Source organism: Phascolarctos cinereus, unplaced genomic scaffold (genome assembly GCF_003287225.1).
Source record: "Phascolarctos cinereus isolate Bilbo 61053 unplaced genomic scaffold, phaCin_HiC Scaffold_5;HRSCAF=322, whole genome shotgun sequence".
Lineage (NCBI taxonomy): Eukaryota > Metazoa > Chordata > Mammalia > Diprotodontia > Phascolarctidae > Phascolarctos > Phascolarctos cinereus.
In genome coordinates, this window is record NW_027555958.1 from 234,622,223 (window position 1) to 234,647,003 (window position 24,781).

The 24,781-nt window shown below is 42.3% G+C and overlaps 1 protein-coding gene across 1 annotated transcript in view; it reads left to right on the forward strand.

Annotated features, from left to right (window-relative positions):
• Positions 1-336: 336 nt before the first annotated feature.
• LRFN2 (leucine rich repeat and fibronectin type III domain containing 2) overlaps positions 337-24,781 on the forward strand; it is a 346,234-nt gene continuing 321,789 nt past the window's right edge. The window contains exon 1 of the mRNA XM_020999332.2: positions 337-980. The gene's annotated coding sequence lies outside the window, so the exon portion shown is untranslated. The remainder of the gene's footprint in view (positions 981-24,781) is intronic.

Consider the following 24,781-nt stretch of genomic DNA (forward strand, 5'->3'; position numbering starts at 1 on the left):
GGTGGATGCTGAGGGGTGGGGGCTGGGGTGGGGGGTAGGGGTGGGGTAAAGAGGGTTCCTTTCTCATTCCCACGCTAGCGCAGCGCTGCCTCCTGAGCCAGGGAGACTCCTGGTCATCTTGGAAGAGCGCTGATATAGGAGACCACGGTAGTTCGCTAGGTTTCACACACCCCGAATCTCCGCGGCGTGTATCTGAGTGCGTGTGCGTGTGCGTGCGTGTGTGTGTGTGTGTGAGAGAGAGAGAGAGAGAGAGAGAGAGAGAGAGAGAGAAGAGAGAGAAGAAAGAGAGAGAGAGAGAGAGAGAGAAGAGAGAGAGAGAGAGAAGAGAGAGAGAGAGAGAGAGAGAGAGAGAGAGAGAGAGAGAGAGAGAGAGAGGGCGCGCGCTCGCACGCGCGCGGCTGTGAGTGTGTGGCTGCTTGCTTGTGTCTGTGTATATGCGTGTCTGTGAGGGTGTGCGGGCTGTGCGGCTCTCGCTCTCTCTCTCTCTCTCTCTCCCTCTCTCTCCCTCTCTCTCTCTCTCTCTCTCTCACACACACACACACACACACACGCACGCACGCACGCACACACACAACCAGCTTGCCCATCTGAACTTGGGGACTTAGAAATTCCGAAATGACCGTGGTCTATGGGAAGACTCGGAACTCGGCACGCTGGCCAATCCAACCGGCGTCTTCCTAAGCTTCCCAGGGAGGGATTTTGTTGGTGTCTGAAAGAGAAAAGAACAAGTTCTTTTTTTAAAAAAAACCATTTTGATTCTTTTTTTTTTTTAAATGCCATGGATATAACTGAATAAGCCGTCTCAGGGATTTGGACTTGACGGAGGCAGAGTCCATCTGCCTGCAAATTCTCCTCTGCGTTCTGGGGAAGCTGGAGGATTTTTCCCTGAGTCGGTCTTTGGCGAGGAAGGATGCTCAGCAGAGCTGAGAGCCTGGCGAAGACTGTTCCCCCCACCCAGGGATAAATGGTGCCTCTCGGAGGTGAGTGTTAGGGTGTTTTTTTTTTCTCCGTTGTTTTTTCCACTCCTGGACTGTTGTCTATGCTGTCCCGGGGAGCCGTCGCTGGGGTGTGGGGGTGGGGAAACGGGTGGACTAAAGCCGTAAAGGGAAAACGACAACTTTATATCCCCTTTTCTCTGGCTGCGGGGCTTAGGATACTGGGTGGGGAACGATACCCCCTTCACTCCTAGCAGACATGTTGATCCCCTCCCCCCGACCATATCCCTGGGGCTTGCTCCACTCCTTCTCAATAGGGAAAGATTTTATAGGGGGAAAAGGGTACAGAACTGGTAAGAATAGGAGTGCAGGGATCGTCAGTGGTTTTTCTGCTCTTTCAGATCTAGGGGAAGAGAGATGGGAGAGCCGGAGAGGAGGTTGAATCTGGGAATCGGGTGGGAGCCAGAGAACTTTGCTGGCCAGAACCACTCTGTTGCATCTCCAAATCTTTCAGGGCATGATCCTGTCTGGCCAGGACTGCTAATGTTACGGCAAAGGGGTGGGCATGAGGGACGAGGGAGAAGATAGCAGAAAAGGGAGGCAAGTGAAGGGGCTTGAGCTATCCTTTAGATTTAGGGCCTGAATGGGGTAGGATATGGGACTGGGTGTGGGAGGGGTGTGTTTGGATGTGGGAGGGAAGAGGTGCTGCTTTTGTTAGGGAGGTAGATTTAGGGGGGGTGTTGGCCATTCTGTGTGGAAGGGTAAACAGAGCCCTTGGGGACAGTTAGGGGCACTCAAATAGCATGATGAAGCAGTTGTGGACATTGGCATCAGTGGAACCCCCAATCCCTGCCCCTCACCCTCCTGCCAATCCAGCCCTGCCCTCTTTCTCTATCTGGCAGGGACCAGTTCTAGAGCCAGCAATTCTAACCCTGCGCAGAGCAGCGCTGTCAGAGGAGGCCCATCTCTCCACTTTCCCTGCCCAGGGGTGCAAAGGAGGCAGTCATGATACTGAAACAGAGGGAGAGAGAGACAGAAAGAGTGAGACAGTGGGACAAATGCTGGGAAAGGAAGAGATAGGCAAAGGGACAGAGAGAGATGGAGGAAACAGTGAGACAGAAACTGAGAGAAAGAGTCAGAAACGGAGCCTCCGATCTTCACATCATATTATCTTCAGACATTAGCTATATAGACAATCAGTAGTCCAAAATGGTACATGTCATATGTACATTCCATAGTCATGCCCCCTATATTCTAGGAGTTGTAAGATAGTGCTGCAGACATAGCCCTATTTCTTTACAACAGCTACAGGGGTGTGTATGTTGGGGTAGGGAACTGAGGGGAGAGGAAAAAGTGGTACAGGGTAGGAAAGTGAATCATAAGCCCCTCATTGCCTGAAGTGGGGGCCAGGAAGGGTAAAGCCCAGAGAAAATTGCTCCTTTTACCATGGAAGAAGTTCATCCTGGCTGGGAGTTCACAGGAAGGGTTTGTTTGTTCATCTCTGGCTGTCTCAGTGGCCTTAGAGCCAGTGTGTGCCTTGGAAGAGCTAATTTGATAGCAAAGATGGGGGCAATGAGCTTGGGGGGGCATGGCCTTTAATGATTATGATTATGCCTTGGGGTGGTCATTCATTCCTTTTGGAGGTGCAGTCCTCTTTAATACTGTAGATAGTACTGCTTAAATGTTCACAGAAGGATATGGGGCTTGACAGGGTCTGGGTTGGGCTGGGCTGGGCTAAAGGAGATCCATATCCCGATGCAATTAAAAAGCAGAACCATTCACAAAACCCTGGAAGCCAAAGGAGTAAGTTTCCCATGTCCCTTCCTTTTGACATAAGCATGCTGTATTTGTCTCTGGACCCAGGCTGGGTGTTGTGAATTACATCTCACCTGGCCCTGCTACCTGGCCCTGCTTCCTGGCTGGCCCTTGTCCCTAAGCAGCCCCTGTGACACTCCATCCCATACTCCTACCCAGCCCCCTCATGGTTTTCCTGTCTTGAGTGCTTCTTGTCTAAATTCTGATGAGGAATACAATCACTTATATTCCTCTCCTGCCCCAGGGAATACAAACAGCGGACTTGGCATTTCTGCATCAGTTATAGGCACTGCTTCTCCAGATCAGACTGACAGGTCTGTCTGCTGCCAGGCTTCTGTAGCATCCTGGTGCTCCTCTCTAACCCTGTTCCCTCCTTCCCCCAAGTGCCTAATCTGTTCTCTAAGCTTGAACACCTTCTCACCCCACTGTGATCCATGGAACACTGGCCCAAAGATAACAGTGTGGGAAGGAAAGAGTGGGGGGAGAAGTAGCAAGGGAAGGCAGAGATGTCTTACCAGGCATGAGGGGGGGAGCTGGAGGCTTCCTAGGGACAAAATTGAGAAACGAGAGATGAGGGGCAAGGAAGATGGAACCAAACATCCCTCTAGATGTTTAGTGCTCGATTTCTCCTCATACTATCTTATATTTACTTATCTGTTTGTACGTTGTATCTCCAGATAGAATGTAAGCCCCTTGAGGGCAGGACTACTTTTCATGTTTGTATTTATATACCCACCACTTAGCACAGTATCTTGCACATAGTGGGTATTTAATAAATGTTTGCTCAATCAAACCGAATTGAATAATCCTCTACCTCCTCCCAAAGCCCTACGTTTAGGTAACCTTGAGCTAGAGGCTAGTTCTACTACAGAACAGTGCTGGTAGTGGGGAAAACCAGGTGTCTAGCAAATACATCAATTTCTCAAGCTCCACCCTTCAGTCAGTCATCACTGGAGCACAATGAGCTACCACATCCCATCTGTTTTCCTTCTCAGGAGCCCCCAAGGCCTCTCTTTCCCAGAACCCCTCAGCTGAAAGGCAGCTGGGAATTTGAGTCAATTAGGCTTACCTTGCGGGAGTTCCTGTTTCCTGAACTGGATGAAAGGCCTGACACTATCCTGCTATGTGGAACCCATCCTTGGGGCCTGCCCAGTCTGATAGGGGAGTCACAGTCCTTCACCTTAGGGGACTCCTTCTCTGATTTGGGAAACGAAGAAAGCAACCACATGTAACCACACAGTGAAGGGAAACACAGACTATATTTTCTAGTGTTTTGTGATTTGATTTGGAGGACAGGAGGGCAAGGCTGGAGTTTTACAGTCAAACTTCCAAATTTAGGCCTGAGAACAGTTACTAGAAACTACTGGAGTCAAACCAACCTATTCTCTACTTGCTTTGCCATGAGAATTGATGGGACAAGATATCCTGGGAAAGGAGGAGCACTCTTTCCATAGGATCCATAGAGGATAGCGTGTAACCACACTATTAGTCAACCCATACCATCAGAAGCCAACAGCTTATACCAACAGAAGCTGTGAGGAAGGGGTTTCTCCCTATGGAGTTCCCAATTGGATATCCATATGCCCTTGTGAAAAGCCTTGTTGAGCCCCTCCTGGTTTTGACCCTGGCCTGGGATAGTGTTCAATCATTGTTAGGTGCATCCTACTCTTTGTGACCCTATTTGGGGTTTTCTTGCTGAGATGCTGGAGTGGCTTGCCATTTCCCTCCCTAGCGTATTTTACAGATGAGAAAACTGAGGCAAACAAGGTTAAGTGACTTGCCCAGGGTCACTCAGCTGAGGCCACATTTGAACTCAGGTCCTCCAGACTCCAGGCCCTGTACTCAATCACTGCACCAAGGTAACAACAATTGACAAGAAGGGAGGACAAAGTGAGAAAGACATGAGAAAGAACGGGAGGCTTGAGAGTGAACATGGTTGTAAGGTGGTTACCTCCACTAGACAAAACCCTGATTTCTTCTAATGCTGTGAGCTGCAGATGATCCCATTGTCACTTATCAGGGGAGAGGTAGTCCTGGAAATAATAATAACAATAACTTATTGCTAATAATATCAATAATGATAACAACAATCACCTTACATTTGGTAGTGCTTTGCTATTTTCAACTGTTTTCGAATCTATTATCTCATTTGATTTTCACGACAATTTTGTAGTATAAGCAGAGTAGGGATTATTTCTGGGTTTTTTTTTGTTTGTTTTATTTTGTTTTTAGTGAAGAAATTGGGACTCAAGAGAGGGTGACTTGCCCAAGGTTTCATAGCTAATAGAGGAATTGGGGCTTGCACACAAGTCATCTGCCTGTTAATACAGTGCTCTGTTATACCCCTTGGACCCTGAAATACGTGTGTGGGGGCCATATGCCTTTCCTTTTTTAGAGAGGGGACTCTGAGACATCAGTGATCTTTTTTTTTCTAGGCCCCATTTTAGCTTTCCCAGACCTCTGTCATATTCTAAGAAGCTCCAACTTCTTTCCTGACCCAAGGGGGCAATGGATTTTTGCCCAGAGGGTAACCAGGGAGAGGGGAGAGATTAGCTAGCCTGTCTGGATTTTCCCAGGGGGACAAAGAGGTCTTCACTACCCCACTCTGGAATCTCTACTCTTTAGCTTGGCCTCTAGTGGTAGGAAAGATGAAAAGGGGCCTGACTAGCTCTAATGGTGCTAACTGGGAAGTCTCTGCTTGGGTCCAATTGGTCCCCAATAATACCTTTATTAGATTAGAAGACGGAATATAGTGGAGATCTAGGGCTGGGTGAGGGGGAGTAAAAGAAATGTTACCTTTCAGTTTCTTAGAAGAATGATCTTCTGTCAGGGGTCTGCCAGAAGGGTTTGAAGCAAACAGATGTAAACAGGTCATTAAGACCTCCCTAGAAGCCTCCCTGAAAACTATGAAAATGGTTCTTCTGAAAGTCAGTTCTGCCCTCTTTGTCAGGGGCCCCACTCCCTTGCCTTTCTGATGTCCCTTTTTGAATTCTTATCTCCTAAGGCCATTTGTTGGGAAGCAGTCTCTCTACCTTTTACAAACTTCATTGGTTTCTTATTACTACATAGGATTAGAAAGCAGCCCTTTCCTCCATCTCTGGCCCCACCCTTTACCCAATCTCTTTCCCACTAACAACTCATGAATACCCCGGTGCAAGGTGGAAGGCGAAAAAAGGTAGGAACAGTTTAGTAATGACAGCAAGAGAAATATCATTTTTGTCATTGACTTCATTCCTATATAGAAGTTTGTAGTTATTTACCAATGTGGGCTATGTGGAAAGAGAGCTGGAGTTGGAATCTAAGGACCAGCATTCAGATTCAACTTCTGATTTTACCCCACCTGTGTGACCCTAGACAAAATCATTTATCCTTTTAGGGTCTCTAAGATTCCTTATCTGTAAAACAAAGACATTGGGTTACTTGATATCTGTATATGAATCTATGATCCTACTTTGACTTGTAATTTGTCTGTCTGTGATTGTACCCTCACATAAGGGCTATGTGTTGCCAACACAGTTAAAAGATTCAACCCAGTTATTTAGCAAAGATGAAAATGGACAGGGGTAGGTTTACACCATGAGCAGCTTCAGACCTTGAAGGACAGTGAGCATTTTTAAGGGAGGGAAAAGACAAAAATGGAGGCAGAGATCAGGGAGAAGAATCCTAGGTACACCATATCCTGACCAATCAGGATAAGCTACTCTTGGACCAATTTGGGGTAACTTCATAGAGAAAATGTACACTTTTTTCTTCATTTTTCTTTTTGGTGAGGCAATTGGGGTTAAGTGACTTGCCCAGAGTCACACAACTAGTGAGTCTTATGTGCCTGAGGCCGGATTTGAACTCAGGTTCTCCTGAATTCAGGGCCGTGCTCTATCTACTGTGCCATCTAGCTGCCCCAAGAAACTGTGCATTCAGTAGCAGCTGTCACTAGAAGGTCTTAGTTGTCTGTTGACTTGTTCTTAAGTGTTAGAGGTCATTGGGATGGAGATTGAAGGCAAAAAGAAGAAGGGGGGATGAGCTAGGGAATTTCTTAAGGTACCAGACTAAGATCTGTTCTCTTATGCAAGATGAATAGTGTTTTCTGTCAGACTAGGGGAAGCAGACTAGGGGTATACTTTGGTCTCCCCTCATGTTGCAGTAAAAAAAGAGTGTTAAGCTTGGAGTCAATCAACCAACTAATCAATCAGTCCACAAGCATTTATTAAACAACTGATGCTGGCTATGTGCTGGTGCCAGGGATATGAATACAAAAATTATATCATCCTCACCTTTAAGGAACTTACATTTCACCAGGGTAACACATACATGTATGTATAAAGGTTGACAAGGAGACCCACAATCAATTCTTTTTTAAGTAGATAAATACAAATTATAAACAAAGTGTACTCAAGGCAATCTGTAGGGAGTGGGGAAATAGAAAGAGTAAGGCACCAGCATCTGGAGGGAATCAGGAAAAAAATACCCATGATGTAGGCAGTTTCAACTGTAGGGAGCTAGGGATGTTAAGACATAGAAGTGAGGAGAGAGTACATTCTAGTCATGGTGAGGAGATATGAGCATGGAGGTGGAAGGATGTTAAATAAGAAGAATATAAAAGAAGCCAGTTTGTTTGTAAACCAAAGCAAAGTATATGAAAAGGAGCAATGTGTAATAAGCCTAGAAAGACAGGATAGAACCAGACTGTGAAGGCCTTTAAACCTTAAACTGAAAAAACTGTATTTTATCCTAGAGAAAATAGGGAGCCAGTGAACTTTTTGAGCAGGACGGCAGCACGATCAGATGTGTTTTAAGAATAACAAGTCAGGTAAGATATGGATTCAAATCCTATATGCTTATTAGCTGGGTGACCCAGGGTGAACCCAGGGGTCTGAAGCATCAAATCCCCAGCTACCAAGCACCATGCCTGGCAAGTAGTAGGTGCTTAATAAATGCTTATTGACAAGATTGGTTAGTTGGTTGATTGACTGATTCCAAGCCTAGAAATGACAAAGGTTACTTTCTGACCATCAGTTTCCCTATTTGTATAACACTTGTATTTACCTCAGGGGTTGTTGAGAGTATTACATGAATTAGTGTATGAAAAATATTTGCCAAACCTTAAAGCATTGATCAAATATTGGCTATTACTAGAGGACAGACTTGGTGGACTCCTTAGGACCTTTCATCAGTGACTGATGTGAAGTAGGTACTTAGCATATGATTGTTGAATGCCTGTTTGACCCATGAGCTCTGCTGACCTCACCTTATAACTCTTTGGCTCACCTTAGACAATGCTACTCAAAGTCATAGGATTAGAGATTTAGAATTGGGAAGGACCTTAGAGGCCAGCAAGCTCAAGGCCCTATTTTGCAAATGATAAAATAGGACTCAGAGAGGCTGAGTGATTTGCCCAAGGTCACACATCTAGGATGTGCCTATAGAGGGATTTGCATGTAGGTCTCCCTGTCTCCAAATCCAATCTGCCTTCACTCCCCTAAGAACTTCATTCTAGGGATTTTCATTTTCCTAGGGTACCCTTCTTCTCCTTCTTTCTCTCCCTTCCCACAAAGTTCTTATTCTCATTCAAATATCTCCTGAAATGCAGCCTCCTATAGGAAGCCTTCTTGTACTGATAAAGGGAGAATTGATGACTTTCCTGGCCATACCTTTCCTTTACTGGAAATTCCCATAGTTACTTCCCTCTGTGCTCACCAGTCCAGTCTGATCCTCATGTGATGAAATTCCTGCCCAATTTGTACTCACAACTCTTTCCCTCTGGATACTAAGAGTATCCTATGGAAAGTCAGCTTTTGACTTTCTAGCCTCATGCTGGACGCTGACTGATGTATTGACTGGCCAAAGGACAATAGGCTAGCAAGAGTGAGTGACATTCCCTAGCTGAAGGTAAGGTAAGTGAGGTCTAGAATTTGGGAATTAAAAGAGGGATCAGATAGAGCTATAGTAGGGGGAAATATTGAGCATGGGCAGTCAGGAAGGAGTAGAGACTTTTTTGACTGCAAGCAGAAAGAAAAAACTTGAAGGCAGACATTGAAGGTACCTATTCTTAGTGGACAGAAAGTTTCTAGATCTCTTTTCCTATACCAGATCTGAGCCATCTTGCATTTCAAGAAGCAGTATTTATTTACAGGGCAAGAATAAATTCAGCTGATATAGAAAATACAGTAATACTAATAAAATCACTTTTCAGCAGTGCTTGAAGGTTCACAAAGTCTCTTCTTCACAAAAACTGGTCAAAAGATAAGTATTCTTATCCATTTTTCAGTAATAAGGAAACTGAGGCCCAAAGTGACTCAAATTGACTTGCTGAGATTCATGCCCACCTTTTCTGATTTATAATGTCCTTTCCACCACCTCACAATTTTGGCTCTGGGTAAGAAAAACCTTCCTAAGAGAGCTGTCCAAAAGTACAATGGCCTGTCTTCCAGGAGCAATGAGTTTCCCATCATTGGAGGTCTTTGGGTCAAGGCTGGATGTCAGAGATGTGGTAGAGAAGGTTCCTGGTTGGGTAAGGATTGTACTGCATAAAATTCTAATATTTATTTGCCATTTTGAGATACAAGGATGCTGTGAAAGTTACCTGATAGGTAGGAGTGACTGACTCTCTAACTTGCTGAATCTATCTAGTTTTCCCCAGGCCTGCCTAGTTGCCTTTGGCTGTTCACCATTAGGTCACCAGAACCTGGAGCTCATCCCATGGGTCTTCACTCCCTTGTTTCCTGACCCAGAATTGCTATCCTTCTGCTAAAGAACCACCCTGTGCAAAGCCTTGGTTCTGCCCAGCTTCCAGATCCCTAGGTTGTAATCTATTGGCTGATTTAAAATTCTGCATCACAGCCTCAGCCAATCAGAAAGCTACTGTGACACTATCTTGCTTACTAGTGTTTGCCTTATACCCTGTATCTATGGTCACACATATATCTTTTTTTTTTTTTTTGTAAATAGATTTTTATTGTTATTATTTGTTTTTACATCATATAGCTTTCCCCCTCTATTCCTCTCCAGCCGTCAGTCATCCCTCATAACAAAGATGTTAAAAAAAGAGAAAGGAAAAGAGAAAGAGGAAATTTTTTTTTGTAGTAAAACTGATCAATACATTGAAAAGAAAATTTATGTTATATGCAAACTGCTCTATATCCAGGGGCATCTCCCCCCACTTCTGCAAAGCAGTTGGGTGAGATATCTTCTCATATCTCTTCTTTGGGGCCACACTTGAATATTATAATTTCATAATACCCATTTTCATGTAGCCATGCAAATTATCATATATGTATAAGGCTGTATTACCAATGGCACCCCACAATTTACAATGATATCCAATTCCTTGAGAATGTGAAAACTGAATTTATGTTCCCAATGGTTAGATGAGCATATGGTGTGCTGATGGCCCACTGCTGAAGACCTAGAGTATAGGTGATAAGAGTGGAACAAAACCTATGTTAGGGTCCTGGTTCCTGCCCATCCCCTTACTCATTGCCTAGGGAAAGAGAAAAATGTTGCTGCTGTTCAGTTGTTTCAGTCATGTCCTACTCTTTGTGACCCCGTTTCGGGTTTTTTTGGCAAAGATACTAGAATGGTTTGCCATTTCCTTCTCCATCTCATTTTACAGATGAGGAAACTGAGGCAAGTAGTGTTAAATGACTTTCTTAGGGTCACACAGCTGGTATCTGAAGTCAGATTTGAACTCAGGTCCTCCTGACTCTAGACCTGGCACTCTATCCACTGTGCCACCTAGCTGCCCCAAAGGAAGATATAGGATTGGAAATGTCTGATGAGGAAGAAGATGCCACATCTGACCAATTTGCCTATGGTCCAATGCCTCTGAACATTCTAAGGATATAGAACCCCATAACAAGCTCCTTGACAGGCCAGAAGCTGCAACCCCTCATTCTACTGTGGACACCGAAGGGTTGCAAAAGACAATGAGCTGAGACTCCTGGATGTATGGAGTTTGTCATATTTAGATGAGGCCACCTTAACCTGGAGTGTGGGGATGATGATGATGATGATGATGATGATGATGATGATGATGATAACAACAACCAATTTTTCTATAGCTCTTCAAAGTTTGCACAGTGCCTTACAGGAGATATTTGAAAAGCACTGTGCTAAGTACCTGATATAGTAGGCATTTAATATATGTTTATTCACTCCTTCCCCATCTTATATATTGCAACCATTCTGTGTTATAGATACTACAGGTGTTATTACCCAGATTTTACAGATGAGGAAACTGAGTCCCAGAAACATTAAGCAACTTGCCCAAGGCCGCACAACTACTAAATATGAGAGGCAGGATTTGAACCCAAATAGATCTTCTTAACTCCAGGTCCAACCCTCTACCCACCATGGCACACTTGCCCCTCTCATGAGAGATGAGCCGTATAGATAGTCCTGGATCTTTTAAAAAATAGTAATACTTTTTAAATTAAAAAAAGAAAAACATTCAGCTAGCCAGAAATTTGTACCAGAGCCTCTTTGCTCCCATGTGGCTATCCAGGATTTTGCCTTAGCTTGAGCCTTTGCCAACCAATCTTCCAGCCCTCTCTACCTTGGCCCCTGGTCCTGGTCTTCTGCCTTTACTCTCACCATGACTTTGACCACAACTCACTCTTACTATTTACCTTAACCCTAGTTGGTCTCACCTGCCTTTCTGCTTCCTGCCCACACCCAGAACGCACTGCTGCTCTGACAACCTTAGTGTTACAGAAACTGAGTATTGTCTGGTACCTCTCCTCTCTGTCTAAGCCAACCCTGCTTCTGTGGCTGGAAACCCTGGTTACCAAGCCCAATTCTAATCAGCTGTAGCCCTTCAGTCATGGTCTAAAAAAGAGAAAGCTCCAAATTCTCTTGGGTATTGGCTTTGAGAGTGACAAGAAGAAAATACAGAGGGCCTGGAAATCTCTTTGCAAATTTTCTGTAGGCATAAAGGCAAAGCCGTTTCCCTCTCTGGGACTCAGTTTCCTCCTGAATAAAATAAAGGGGATTTGGAGACAGGGGATCAAAATGGTAAAGGTACAATCTCTAGAATCAGATCACTTGGTTTAAATTCTATATGACCCTATTTGCATGACACTAAGCAACTATCCTGAGTAGTTGTAAGCATCTTTCTTGCTTACAGCACTCCTCTTAGGACTTGTGTGTGTGTGTGTGTGTGTGTGTGTGTGTGTGTGTGTATAAATGTTATCATACACCATTCCTACATATATCACACACATGTTGTTATTATTCATTTATTTTAGACTCTTTGTGACCACGTTTTTGGGGTTTTCTTGGCAAAGATACTGGAGTGGTTTGCCATTTCCTTCACCAGCTCATTTTACAGAAGAGGAAACTGAGGCAAGTAGGGTTAAGTGACTTGCCCAGCGTCACACAGCTAGTAAGTGTCAGAGGCCACATTTGAACTCAGCTAGATGAATCTTCTGGATTACAAGCCAAATGCTCTATCCATTGCACCATCAAATTGTTCTGTAGCATATATAGTGTTCATACATTCCTCCATTTTCCTGGACCTCCAAAAGCAAGTCACTGCTTCCCTGGTCCTGAGTTTCCTCATCTGTGACAGGAAGGATTGCACAAGATGCCTTTTGAGGTCTCTTTCTTTTCTAAATCTATGACTCTATGACCTGGGTTTGCATCCTGACACTCTACTTAATACCTGTGTGAGTGGGGCAAGTCATATAATTTACAGCTGATGTTAATCTATCAACAAGTGTTTACTAACCACTTATTTGGTGCTGAGGATAAAAAGGTGAAACAGTTCCTGCCATCAAGGAGTTTATATTCAAATATACAAATATATGCAAAATAAATAAAAGGTGATTCTTTTAGAATGGAGGTCTTAGCAGCAAAGTGGATCAGGAAAGACTTTATACAGGAGGTAGCTTTAAAACAAACTAGGTGCAGTGGATAGAGTGCTGGGCCTGCAGTCAGGAGAACCGGAGTTCAAATATGGCCTCAGCTGTGTGACCCTGGGCAAGTCACTTAACCCTGTTTGCCTCAGTTTCTTCATCTGCAAATGAACTGGAGTAGGAAATGGCAAACCACTCCAGTATCTTTGCCAAGAAAACTGCAGGCAGAGGCGAGGAGGGAACACATTTTAGGTGTGAGCAACAGCCTATGCAAAATCACAGAGATTGTAGATGGAGTGTCATTTATAGAGAGTAGCATGGAGGACAAGTTAGGCTGTGTCAAAGAGAATATGGAAAGAGGGTAATGTACAACAAGGCAGAAAAATAAGTCTGAGGTAAGTGGGCTTTAAATGCCCAACAGAGGGCTTTGTATTCGAAGTAATAGGAAACTGTGGAAATTTATTGGGCAGGGGAAATGACATGGTCAGACCTGTGATTTAGGAATATCACTTTGGTGGCTGTGTAGAAGATGGATTAAAGAGGAGAAATTTGAGTCAGGCAAGAAGTGGGGACATCCTGAACAAGTGTGGTGCAGAGCAGGGCACAGATGCTAGAGCTACTCTGGTGCAGAACTGACAGGATTTGGGAAGACATGTAGGGTGAGAGAAAGTGAGGAGTCAGGGATGAGTCAGAGGATGCAAGTTGGAGTTCCTGGAAGGATGGTGGTGCCCTCAACAGAAATAAAGTTTGGAAGAGAGTTGCATTTGAAAGGAAAATATTAAGTTCACTTTGGGGCATTTTGAGTTTGAAATGTCTATCCAGTTAAAAATGTACAAAAGACAGCTGGTTATTGAAAAAAGCCTAGAGTTGGATATACACATAAATTTAGGAGTCACCTGTACAGAGATGATCATTGAATTCATTCATGCTGATGAGGTCATCAAGAAACAGAGTCTCTCACCTCTCTGTCAGTCTGTCTTTCTGTCTCTGTGTCTCTGTGTCTCTGTCTCTGTCTGTCTGTCTGTCTGTCTGTCTCTCTCTCTCTCTCTCTCTCTCTCTCTCTCTCTCTCTCTCTGTCACCAGCCCTTTTGGCTTAGGTATGAAAACACAACCATCTTCACTTTGATTCACTTGAGACAGAGGTTGACTGTAAATAAATATCTACATATATATTTATATACACAATATGCCTAATAACTAATAACCAAGGGAAAGAAGATAAAATAAAACAGAAAAAAAAATTGATGACTGATAGAGTAGAGGATATCTTTTCCAAGATCTCCCTAATCTAACCATAAGTGGATAGCAAAGTATCTTGGCCTAAATAGTTTGCCCTTCCCATCTACTCTTAGCCACTAGATCTAATATCTCCATATGGTCGTCCTCTATGCTTCCTGTGTACAGTGATCAGCATATGGCCGTCTTTATGGGTTCCATCCTCATTTACTCATTTGAAAACTAGCACTCTTTTTGAGTTATCCTCTGTCTGGCTGCCTTGGGACATTTGTTAACCATGACCCCTTAGCTCCACCTTTCCATGGCACTTACCTTTGATTCAGATTTGATGTTAATGCTCTGTCTAGATCTGTATAAACTCTGTAGCTGTTACTTATGTAAGAATATAAGAGCATAAGAAATGCCACCTTGGGCCAGTCTCCTGATCCCCTTGCACAGGTGGTGTCTCCAGGGATGTCCCCAGAGAAGGATTGTAGGAGAACAGGGGGTAATGTCTTTTGGGTTCTCCTCAAAGGTTAGACATGTATCCTAAGTATCCTAATCTTCCTAATACCCTGTTAGAAGTATTCATTCATTCATTAATCTAAATCCTCCTTGAATCTATTTGTATGTTCAACTTGTACCACCTCTTGGATAACAAACACCATATGCTTTGTTCTTGTGGTATGGAAAAAGACTTCCTTTCATTTGCACTAAATATTTGTTTTTCACTCCCCTTCCCCATACACACACACAACACACACACACACACACACACACACACACACAAACACATGCACACGCACACTTAAGGTTCAAGGGAAGGTATGTGTGTAAGGGAGTCATTCTAGTCTTCTATGATTTGGTAAGCATGTCATCATACCTACCTGTCCTATTCCCCTTCCATCTCCTCTGTTACTTTATGTGGTCTGATCATATCCATAATATTATAGATTTAGTGCTAGAAAAGACCTCAGTAGTCATCATGTCCCAACCCCTTATGTCATAGTTGAGGAAACTGAGGTCCAGGGAGATAAAGTGATTTGGCCAAGGTTATACAAGAGGCGAACCCCAGATATGGGATTTGAACCCAGGTCCTGTGACTACAGAACCAGTATTCATGCTGGCACATCTTAGTTCATCTTTCTAGGCTGAAGACACTTCAGTTTTGTAGTCTTTTATACAGCTTTTCTGTTATAAATACCTGATTCTCATTTCTAGGCCCCCTTCCCTAGGGATGGAAAATTGGGAGTAAGTCCATTTCAGGCTGGCAGCTCTAAGTTGGATATGACCACAACCTTGCCCATGTTTTACTTCCTCATTTCTGGTAGATGTCAGCTGTATAGCAGCACAAAACATGAAGCCAGATCACACAAGCTCTGGAAAGCCAGTTGTTAAATTTTCATTTTTTTAAATTCCATTTTATTTTTATTTTCAGTTCTAAATTTTTGCCCTCCCTTCGCCACCTCTCTCAATCACTGAGAAGGCAAGAAATACAATAATCAATGTTATGTGAAATCACGCAAAACATTTTATCATCAGCCATTTTCTAAAAAAGAAAAAAAAGAGAAAGGAAGGAATGAAGAAGGAAGGAAGGAAAAGAGAGAGAGAGAGGGAGAGAGAGAGAGGAAGGAGGAAGGAAGGAAGGAAGGAAGGAAGGAAGGAAGGAAGGAAGGAAGGAAGGAAGGAAGGAAGGAAGGAAGGAAGGAAGAGAAAGAAAGAAAGAAAGAAAGAAAGAAAGAAAGAAAGAAAGAAAGAACGAAAGAAGGAAAGAAAGAAAGAAGGAAAGAAAGAAAATGTTTCAATCTGCATTCTGAGTCTATCAGTTCTCTATTTGGAAGTGAATAGTGTTTTTTATCATGACTTTTTTGGAATCATGGTGGATCATTGTATTTGATCAATGTTACTAAGTTTTTCACAGCTGATTGTCTTTTCAATATTGCTGTTACTGCACACAGTATTATTATTCTCCTGGTTTTGCTAATTTCACTTTTAATCAGTTCATATAATTCTTCCCAGGTTTTTATGAAACTGCACCTTCATCATTTCTTACAGCACAATAATAGATGGAATACCATCACATTCATATACCACAATTTGCTCCGCCATTCCCCGGTTAATGAGCATCTCTTTAGTTTCCAAAAAGAGCTGCTAAAATACTTTTGTTCACATGGATCCTTTTCTTTTCTTTAAACTCTTTGGGGTATAGAACTAGTAGTAGTATTGATGGGTCAAAGAGTGTGCACATTGTTATAGCTTTATGGATATAGTTCCAAATTGCTCTCCAGAATGTTTGGATTAATTCATAGTTCCACCAACAGTATATTAGTGTAACCTATTTTCCAATATGCCCTCCAGAATTTGTCATTTTCCTGTTCTGTCATGTTAGCCAATCTGATAGGTCTGATACGGTACCTCAGAGTTGTTTTAATTTGCTTTATCTCATAATTAGAGATCTAGAATTTTTTTTCTTATGACTATTGATAACTTTGATTTTTTCCTCTTTTCACCATTTATCAACTGGGGAGTGGCTCTTATATTTATAAATTTGGCTCAATTCCCTATATATCTGAGAATTGTTGCAGTTACCCCAAAAAATTTCTTACTTTTTTCTTTCCTAATTTTGACTACTTTGGCTTTGTTTGAAGAAAATTTATTTAATCAAAATTATCCATTTTAGCTCCCATGAAACTCTTTATTTCTTGTTTGGTCATGAATTCTCCATCTATTCATAGATCTAACAAGTAATTTTACTTTACTAATTTATTTATGCTATCACCCTTTATGTCTAAATAATGTACCCACATTGATCTTAGCTTGGTATACTGTTTGAGGTGTTGGTCTACACATTGCTTCTGCCAGACTACTTTTCCAGTTTTCCCAACAGTTTTTGTCAAATAGTAAGCTCTTGCCTTAAAAGCAAGCATCTTTGAGTTTATCAAATACTAGGTTGTTGTACTCATTTACTTCTTGTATTGTGCACCTAATCTGTTCTTGTTTTTAAATCTTTCTTGTGGACATTTATACCTTAGATTCTGCTTATTTCACTTTGCATCATTTCATCCAACTCTGCCTATGTTTCTCTGATCTTTTATTCATATTTATAATTTCTTAATGTACAATAATATTCTAGTATACATATGTACTATAATTTTTTTTCACCCATTTCCCAACTGGCAGGTGCCCACTTTTTCTCAGTTACTTGCTACCAAAAAGAGTTTAAGAATGCTGCCCTGGTCAGACCAAACACTTGATACTTACTAGCTGTGTGACCCTGGGCAAGTCACTTAACCCCAATTGCCAAAAAAAAAAAAAAGAATGCTGCTCTGAATATTTCAGTAGATATTGGACCTTGGTTTCTGTCTTTGACTTCTGTAGGGTGTATGTCTAGCACTGGGACACCCGGGTCAAAGGCTATGGGGAAGTTAATAACTTTTCTTGCATAATTACACACTGAGGGGCATCTAGGTGGCATAGTGGATAGAGCGCCAGTCCTAGAGTCAGAAGGACCTGAATTCAAATCCAGCTTTAGACACTTGACACTGTGTGACCTTAGGCAAGTCATTTAATCCTTATTGCCTTGCAAAATAATGATAACGATAATGATAATGATAATACACACTGAATTCTAGAAAGGTTGGTCCATTCATAGCATCAACAACACTGCATGAGTGTACCTGTCTCACAACAATTTCTCCTCTTGGTCTTTTCAAGATCCCTTTTGTTTTTCTTGGTGGGAAGCAAACAAACTTGAGTACAGTATTCCAAGGTTTTGCACCAGGAGAGTTATCTGGTTTGCTGGAGTTTTTTGCTAGTGGATTCTTGATCATACTCAACGTATATATATATATATATATATATATATATACATACATACATCCATATGTATACACACACACATATGTCATATGCATTCACATTCACTTTTCCTCAAAACTACTGTGTAAGCTCTTTGATTGGGCTCCTCCTCTGAGACCCTCATCCATTTTGCTCCCACATGAAATCAGGACTATAGGATCATATTATCTATGCTTCTAAGTCTATGAATATAGTGCTGGAATGGAGATTACAGGTTATACAGTCCAACCTCTTCATTTTACAGATAGGGAAAATGAGGCCAGAGTGAGTAACCAGCAGGTAATAAGTGGCAGAGCCCCGACTTGCTTCTAGGTCCTCTCTAGTGCTCTTCCCATTTTTAAGACCTGACCCTACCACTAGGAGTTATTGCTCAGTCATTTTTTTTTTAGTCATATCTGACTCCTGGTGAGCCCATCTGTTTTTTGTTTGTTTGTTTGTTTGTTTGTGTATTTGTTTGTTGGTTTTTTGGCAAAATACTAGAGTAGTTTGCCATTTCCTTCTCCAGATCATTTTACAGATAAGGAAACTCAGGCAAAAGGGTTAAGTGACTTGCCTAGGGTAGCACAGCTAATAAATGCCTAAGGTCAGATTTGAACTCAGATCTTCCTTATTCCTGACCTGCCACTCTATCCGCTGTGCCACTTAGATTCTCCATAGCATACCATAGACCATTTATAAATCTTTGTCGAATTGAACTGAATTGGTTGAATTGTTGTTGTTTAGTTGTTTTCAGTTGTGTCTGACTCTTTGTGACCCCATTTTGGGTTTTCTTGGCAAATATATTGGAGTGATTTGCCATTTCCTTCTCTAGGACTCTACTGCTTACTGGCTATTATAATTTGGATAAGGCACTCTTCCTCTCTGGATCTCAGTTTCCTTACCTATAAATACAGGGAGTTAGATTAGAACACCTTTAAGGGCACCATCTAACTCTAAATCCTATGTAGTTGCTGACCACATAGCCCATTCTCTGGTCTCTGTCCCTTTTTTGACTGTATTTGTTCCTTTCTAAGTTTGACGATGAAGGTGATAATGATAATAATGATGATGATGAAGTCCAGCTCAGAGGAATGTGCTAATGAGCTGCTTCCCAAGGCCTCTCAGTCTGGCACTAAGCTGACTACTTAAGTTTTCATCCAGATGGCAACTGATGAGATGAAGAGATTTGGTGTTCAAGGTCCCACTATAGGGGCAGTTGGCCCTAAAGAAACCATTTAATCCCTTCCTAGTCAGAACTCTGACGTCATGGTCCCTGAGCTGTTTAGAAGGCAAACTGGGGAGAAAGACCTCAGAATAGAAGCTCAATCCATGATTCTGAAGCCTAGAGACAAGTGGGTTTCCAAGCAGCAGATACATGCAGGCCTGGATGCTTTGACCTTCTCACCAAGGTCAAAGAAAGGGGAGGAAAAGCTTTGGACTTTGAAATAATTCAATAGCCAAGGAAGGCACACAGCTTGAGTACCTTTCAAAAATACCAAAGATTATCTATGCTCCTAGTATTGTACTGGCCACAATGGGCAGGGGAGAAGAGGAGTAGATCAGAGAATATACAGAGATACAATCCTCACACTCATCTGATGAAACATCTGATCTCGGGAACTCTCTGTCTGATAAGGGAGACAGTCACTCCCTTCTGTAAGGTGAAGGGAGATAGAACAGATAAGTAACTCAAATAGTACAAATCAAACAGATAAGATGAGGCACAATATGAATAAACGTGTTATCCTTCACATACACTGATGAGACATGCTCTCAGCTCCCCATTTAGTCACAGATTGTGCCAGTTCTCCTTTATTACAATTGAGTTGCATGGAATTATTCACACTGTGCTAGGTGGCACAATGGTAGAACACTGGGCTGGGAATCAGGATGACTCATCTTCCTTAGTTCAAATCTGCCCTCAGATACTTACTAGTTGTGTGACCCTGGGCAAGTCACTTAACCCTGTTTACCTTAGTTTCCTCATTTTTAAAATAAGTTGGAAAAGGAAGTGGCAAACCACTGTGGTATCTTCACCAAGAAAACCCCAAATTAGGTCATGGTGAGTGGGACAAACCAACTAAACGATACCATTCACACCATGTGGTAAACAGGACAAATCACATTAGATTTGGAATCAGATGATCTGGGTTCAAATCCCAGGTCTGCCACTCATTTACCTATGCGATCTTAGGCAAGAAACTGAATCTCTAGGGCCTCAGTTTCCTCATCTGTAAAGTGAGAGGGTTACACTACATGATGTCTAAGGTCCTGTCCACTCTTATGATCCCATCCCCTAGTCAGCCCTGCTTGTAAATAATAACTCACTTTTATAGAGTACTTCAGAGCACCCAGAGCACTTTAATATGTCTTATCTCTGGACTTTGGAGTAAAAACACCTGGGTTCAATCTCGGAATGAGTTCTGATCCTTACGACTTATTTAACCTTGGCCAATTCACTTGACTTCTCTGGTCCTCATTTTCCTCATCTGTCAAATAAGGTGGCTAAACTAGGTGGTTCTTTGAGTTCCTTGCTGTTCCCTTTTCCAGCTCATTTTGCTGTTGTTCAGTTGTGTCTGTTATCCCCAGGGCCATTTGTTCTGTCCTGGAGCTTGTGTCTGGATAGCTGTGTATCGCTGTTCAGTTGTGTTTGATTCTTTGTGACCGCATTTGGGGTTTTGTTGGCAAAGATACTGGCATGGTTTGCCATTTCTTTCTCCATCAACATGGCCAATTCCCAATTCATACCTTCATTACCTCTTACCTAAACTACTGAGTTAGTATAGCCCTCTCTGTCTACATGGCCAATACATTGGTTCATGCCTTTATCACCTCTTACTTGGGCTAATGGGTGAGTACAGCATAATGGAGTGCTGAGGCAGCTAGGTGGCAAAGTGGATACGGCACCAGGCCTAGAATCAGGAAGACCTGAGTTCAAATCTGGCCTTTAGATACTTGCTGTGTGACCTTGAGCAAGTCACTTAACCCTGTTTACCTCAGTTTCCTTGTCTGTAAAGTGAGCTGGAGAAGGAAATGGCAAACCCCTCCAGTATCTTTGCCAAGAGAACATCAAAATGGAATGAAGAAGGACTGAAATGACTGAGCAACAGCAATAGCACTCATACTGGATTTGGGAGAAGAAGACTTAGTTCAACACTTACTAGTGGTAGGAGCTTGGCTTGGGCAAGTCTGATCTCACCAAATTTGTTTCCTTTTTCCAGAAATGGGTATAAATAATAGCCCTACTGCATAGGATTGTGGTAAGAGTCAACTAAGACAAAGTGTATAAAGTGTGTTGGAAACCTTAAAGTGCTATGGAAATCTGCACAGGTATTCTTCCTGTAATTGCTAATTTTCTCCCTGCCCCCAGTCTATCCTGTCTCCTATGGCACAAGCTTGCATATGTTACTATCCTGCTCAAGAAACCTCACTGACTCCCCTTTTATTTAGAAAACACCAATTCCTCAGGCCTCATACCCAAGTCAAGAGCTGTTGGCTCAATGGCGCCATTTAGTTCTCTGACCTTGACACTCCATCTCCAACCTAAGCTCTCTCTGGGCCTACAATACTCTTCTCCCTCCTGTCTCCACCTCTCATAGGATCTTGTTCTTGAACAAATTTATCTGTGTTCTCAGCTCAGATGTCACCTCCTCATGGAAGCCTTCTTTCATAGGATTCCCGTTTAGTTCCTAGTTCTCTGTCCCTCTTCAAGTTACTTAATATTATCCTTATTAGTTGTGCGTATGCCACATCCCACTCTCCTTACTGTACCCCCTAGAATATAACCCACCTTGTGGGCAGGTATTTTTTTTTTATTTCTGCCACTGTATCCAAGGCCCCAAGCACCACACTTTGTCCATTTGTGTTTAGTTGTTTCAGTCATGTCCAACTCTTCATGACCCCGTTTGCAGTTTTCTTGGCAAAGATACTGGAGTGATTTGCCATTTCCTCCTCCAGCTCATTTTGCAGACTCTATCCACTGTGCCACCTAGCTGCCATACTTTCTCTCTAACCCAGATATCTCTACTGGCTCCTTTCATTACTTCCACAAGCACCCCATATACTTTAACTCATACTAATACTTACCCATACACCCTGACTCTCCATCACTTCTCCTTTCTCTTCTATAGCCTATCCCTAACTAAAGCATCTACTCCTATATCTTCCTCTCCATCACTTCCCAGAATCTACCATCACTTTTAGGGGAACCTTTGTCCCCTCTTCATTTACTTCCTGAAAATTTCTCTGTGTCTTAACTTCTGCTTCCTACTAGTCTTCTTCCTTTTGCTTTATTCCAGCTCTAAGGCCCATAATCTGCCAATGTTTTCTTAGTTCATTTCCCCAGGGAAAGAAAATAAGTCAGAGAAATATGATCCTGGCTGGCTTGAAAATACTTTTCCCCCAAGCTGGAGCCATTCAGAGCAGAGGGGATGGACAAGTATCATCACATGTTCTTAAGACCTAAGACAAGACATTACATATGTACTTTTCCCCAGATACCTACTTCTTCTTGGGTCTAAGTTAGATATCTCTTCACACCTTCTTCCTGGCCCACGGCAATCTCCTATCCATGCATCACAGTTACACAGAGTAACATCATGCAAAGGTAAATTTAAGTATATATACAATATATATGCGTATGTGTGTATCTATATATATGCATATATCTATAACTATCTACATATATCTATATGTATCTACCTATCTATCTATGGGGATATTTTGACTCAGCATCAGAGATTTGGTGAGCCCTAGCAAGGATATTTGTTTAGTCTCTGGAGCAAAATGATGTTCAACGTCATTGCAATAATGTACATTTGTGACAAGTGTGAATTTAAGTATATGTGCCAATGGAGTTGTGTTGACCCAGAAACAACTGGTAGGGAAATTTGGTTACCTAGTGAATTTGACTTAGGTAAAGAACCTTATCATAAGCAAAAAATTCACCTGTACTTTGGTATATGGCTTTTATAGGCAGACTTCCATGTTGCTATTATGGAGTAATTAGTAAGTATTATCATTACAATATATTAAGTATTAAGTATTATGGAGAACTCAGACAGGTGACTTTATGTGGTCACATGGTGATCAGAAACAGTGATACGAGGACAATCTTAAGGTCTCTCTTAAGAACTTTGGAACTGATTGTGTGATATGGGAAATGTTGTTATAAGACTGCCTGGCATGGTGTGTATTCATCAGAGAAGGTGCTGTGCTCTCTGAGCAAAGCAGAATTGAAGTAGTTCAAAAGAAACTCGAGATGAGCCAATTTAGAGAATCCACTTCAAATGTTCACGTGGACTATTTGTACCCAACCTGTGGTAGAGCATTCTGAGTTCTTATTGATCTTATCAGCCACAGTGGGACACACTGTAACTTGACTCTAACATAGTGATGCCATTTTGGTCCTCTTTGAGAACGAAGGACAACAACCATCTGAAGTAGGATTTGAACCCAGTTTTGCCTGACTTTAATTTCAGGCCTCTGTCCACTATACAATACTGACTCTTGACTACTTATTTGATTAGTACATTTAGGGCAGAGGGTCTTAACCAGAGATTGATGATTTCAGAGAGTATCTGTGAATTTGATTTTTTAAAAAAATTTTTATTATTGAATTTCAGTATAATTTATTTCCTTCATAATACCATGTATTTTATTTTGTGCATTTAAAAATATTATTCTGAAAAGAGAGCTACAGGTTTCACTAGACTCTCAAACAGGCTGTGACATATGAATAGGTGGAGAACCCTTGGTCAGGGTGAAAGTGAGTCTGGACTCCCAAAAGCTATATTAGTGGGGCAGAGGCTCTGAAATGTCCTAACAATCTGGAAAGCCTTTTTTTTTTTTAAATGGGCCTGATAGTAGATTGTGCATGTCTCTTGTTCAAGCTCCTTCCCTCCCCTGCTTGGTAAATATAAAAAAACTGGTCTCCTACATTTGTCATCGAAGAGTCATTACCAGAAGTTTGGCTCCCAGGTGATTAGGAGTTTGGCCACAGCAACTTATGAAACTGCCTCAGGCACAAAAAGCCAGCGACCTGAGGCACTGTTGAGAAGGGGTGGGGAGAAAAGCCATAACAATGAACTAATGGAGCTCAGTGAGTACTGAAGCATTATTGAAAGTAAGCACCCAAATACCTACAAAAAAGCCTGGTTAACCCAGGAGTTAAGAGTATGGTTTTGAGAAGCTTATGGTTAGCTGTTCAATCCCACATTTTTCAGTGAGCCTCAGACTGAGAAGAATTCTTTTTCTGTGCCCAAGAGCAACAATGAACATTTGTTAGGCATCTACTAATGGACACAGGCAGCTGTGTGTCTCAGTGGATAGAGGGCCGTACCTGGAGTCAGGAAGATTTGTCTTCCTGAGTTCAAATCTGGCCTCAGACACTTACTAGCTGTGTGACCTTGGCCAAGTCACTTAACCTTGCTTGCCTCAGTTTTCTCATCTGTAAAATGAGCTAGAGAAGGAAATGGCAAACCACTCCAGTATCTTTGACAAGAAAACCCCAAATGGGGTCACTAAGAGTGGGACATGACTGAACAACAACAAAATGGAGAAATAGTGGGAGATAATAGGGGTAGGTGTTTAGTGTGGAAGTAATATATAGGGAGGGTTTTAGGGGAGTAACATGGGATGGGAATATGGCACTGTTTGAGATGAGAACAAAATTTAGGGAGTGAAGATCTTTGGGGTGGTAAGGCGACAGGAAGCCAAGATATAGGATAGGCTTTTGGGAAGGGAGTAATTTACTAGGATAGGACTAGTGGGAAATGGTCAAGAATAGGGTGGAGATGGTTTCTTACTAGAAGAACTTTGGGACTCTTTATAGAGGGTACTGACCAAGGAAAGAGCCAGAGACTCTCTCTGTTGGTTAGTAAAAAACCATGGTGACTGCAATAGCCACAGAAGGAAAAGGGGAAGGTGGATCCCAAATTAGTGAGATCAGAGCTTGTGGTTTATCCAGGCTTCTACTCTTGCTCTCAGCCTTCTTGGAAAGCTCAGCCCAAAATCCATCACTGCCACTCAGTTCCTCCTCCCCGAAGGAGGAAGCCAAGTGCCCACATTCTTCTCCATGGGTACATGATCCACTGGTGCTCATAAATCTGGGACTATGTAAAAATGGCA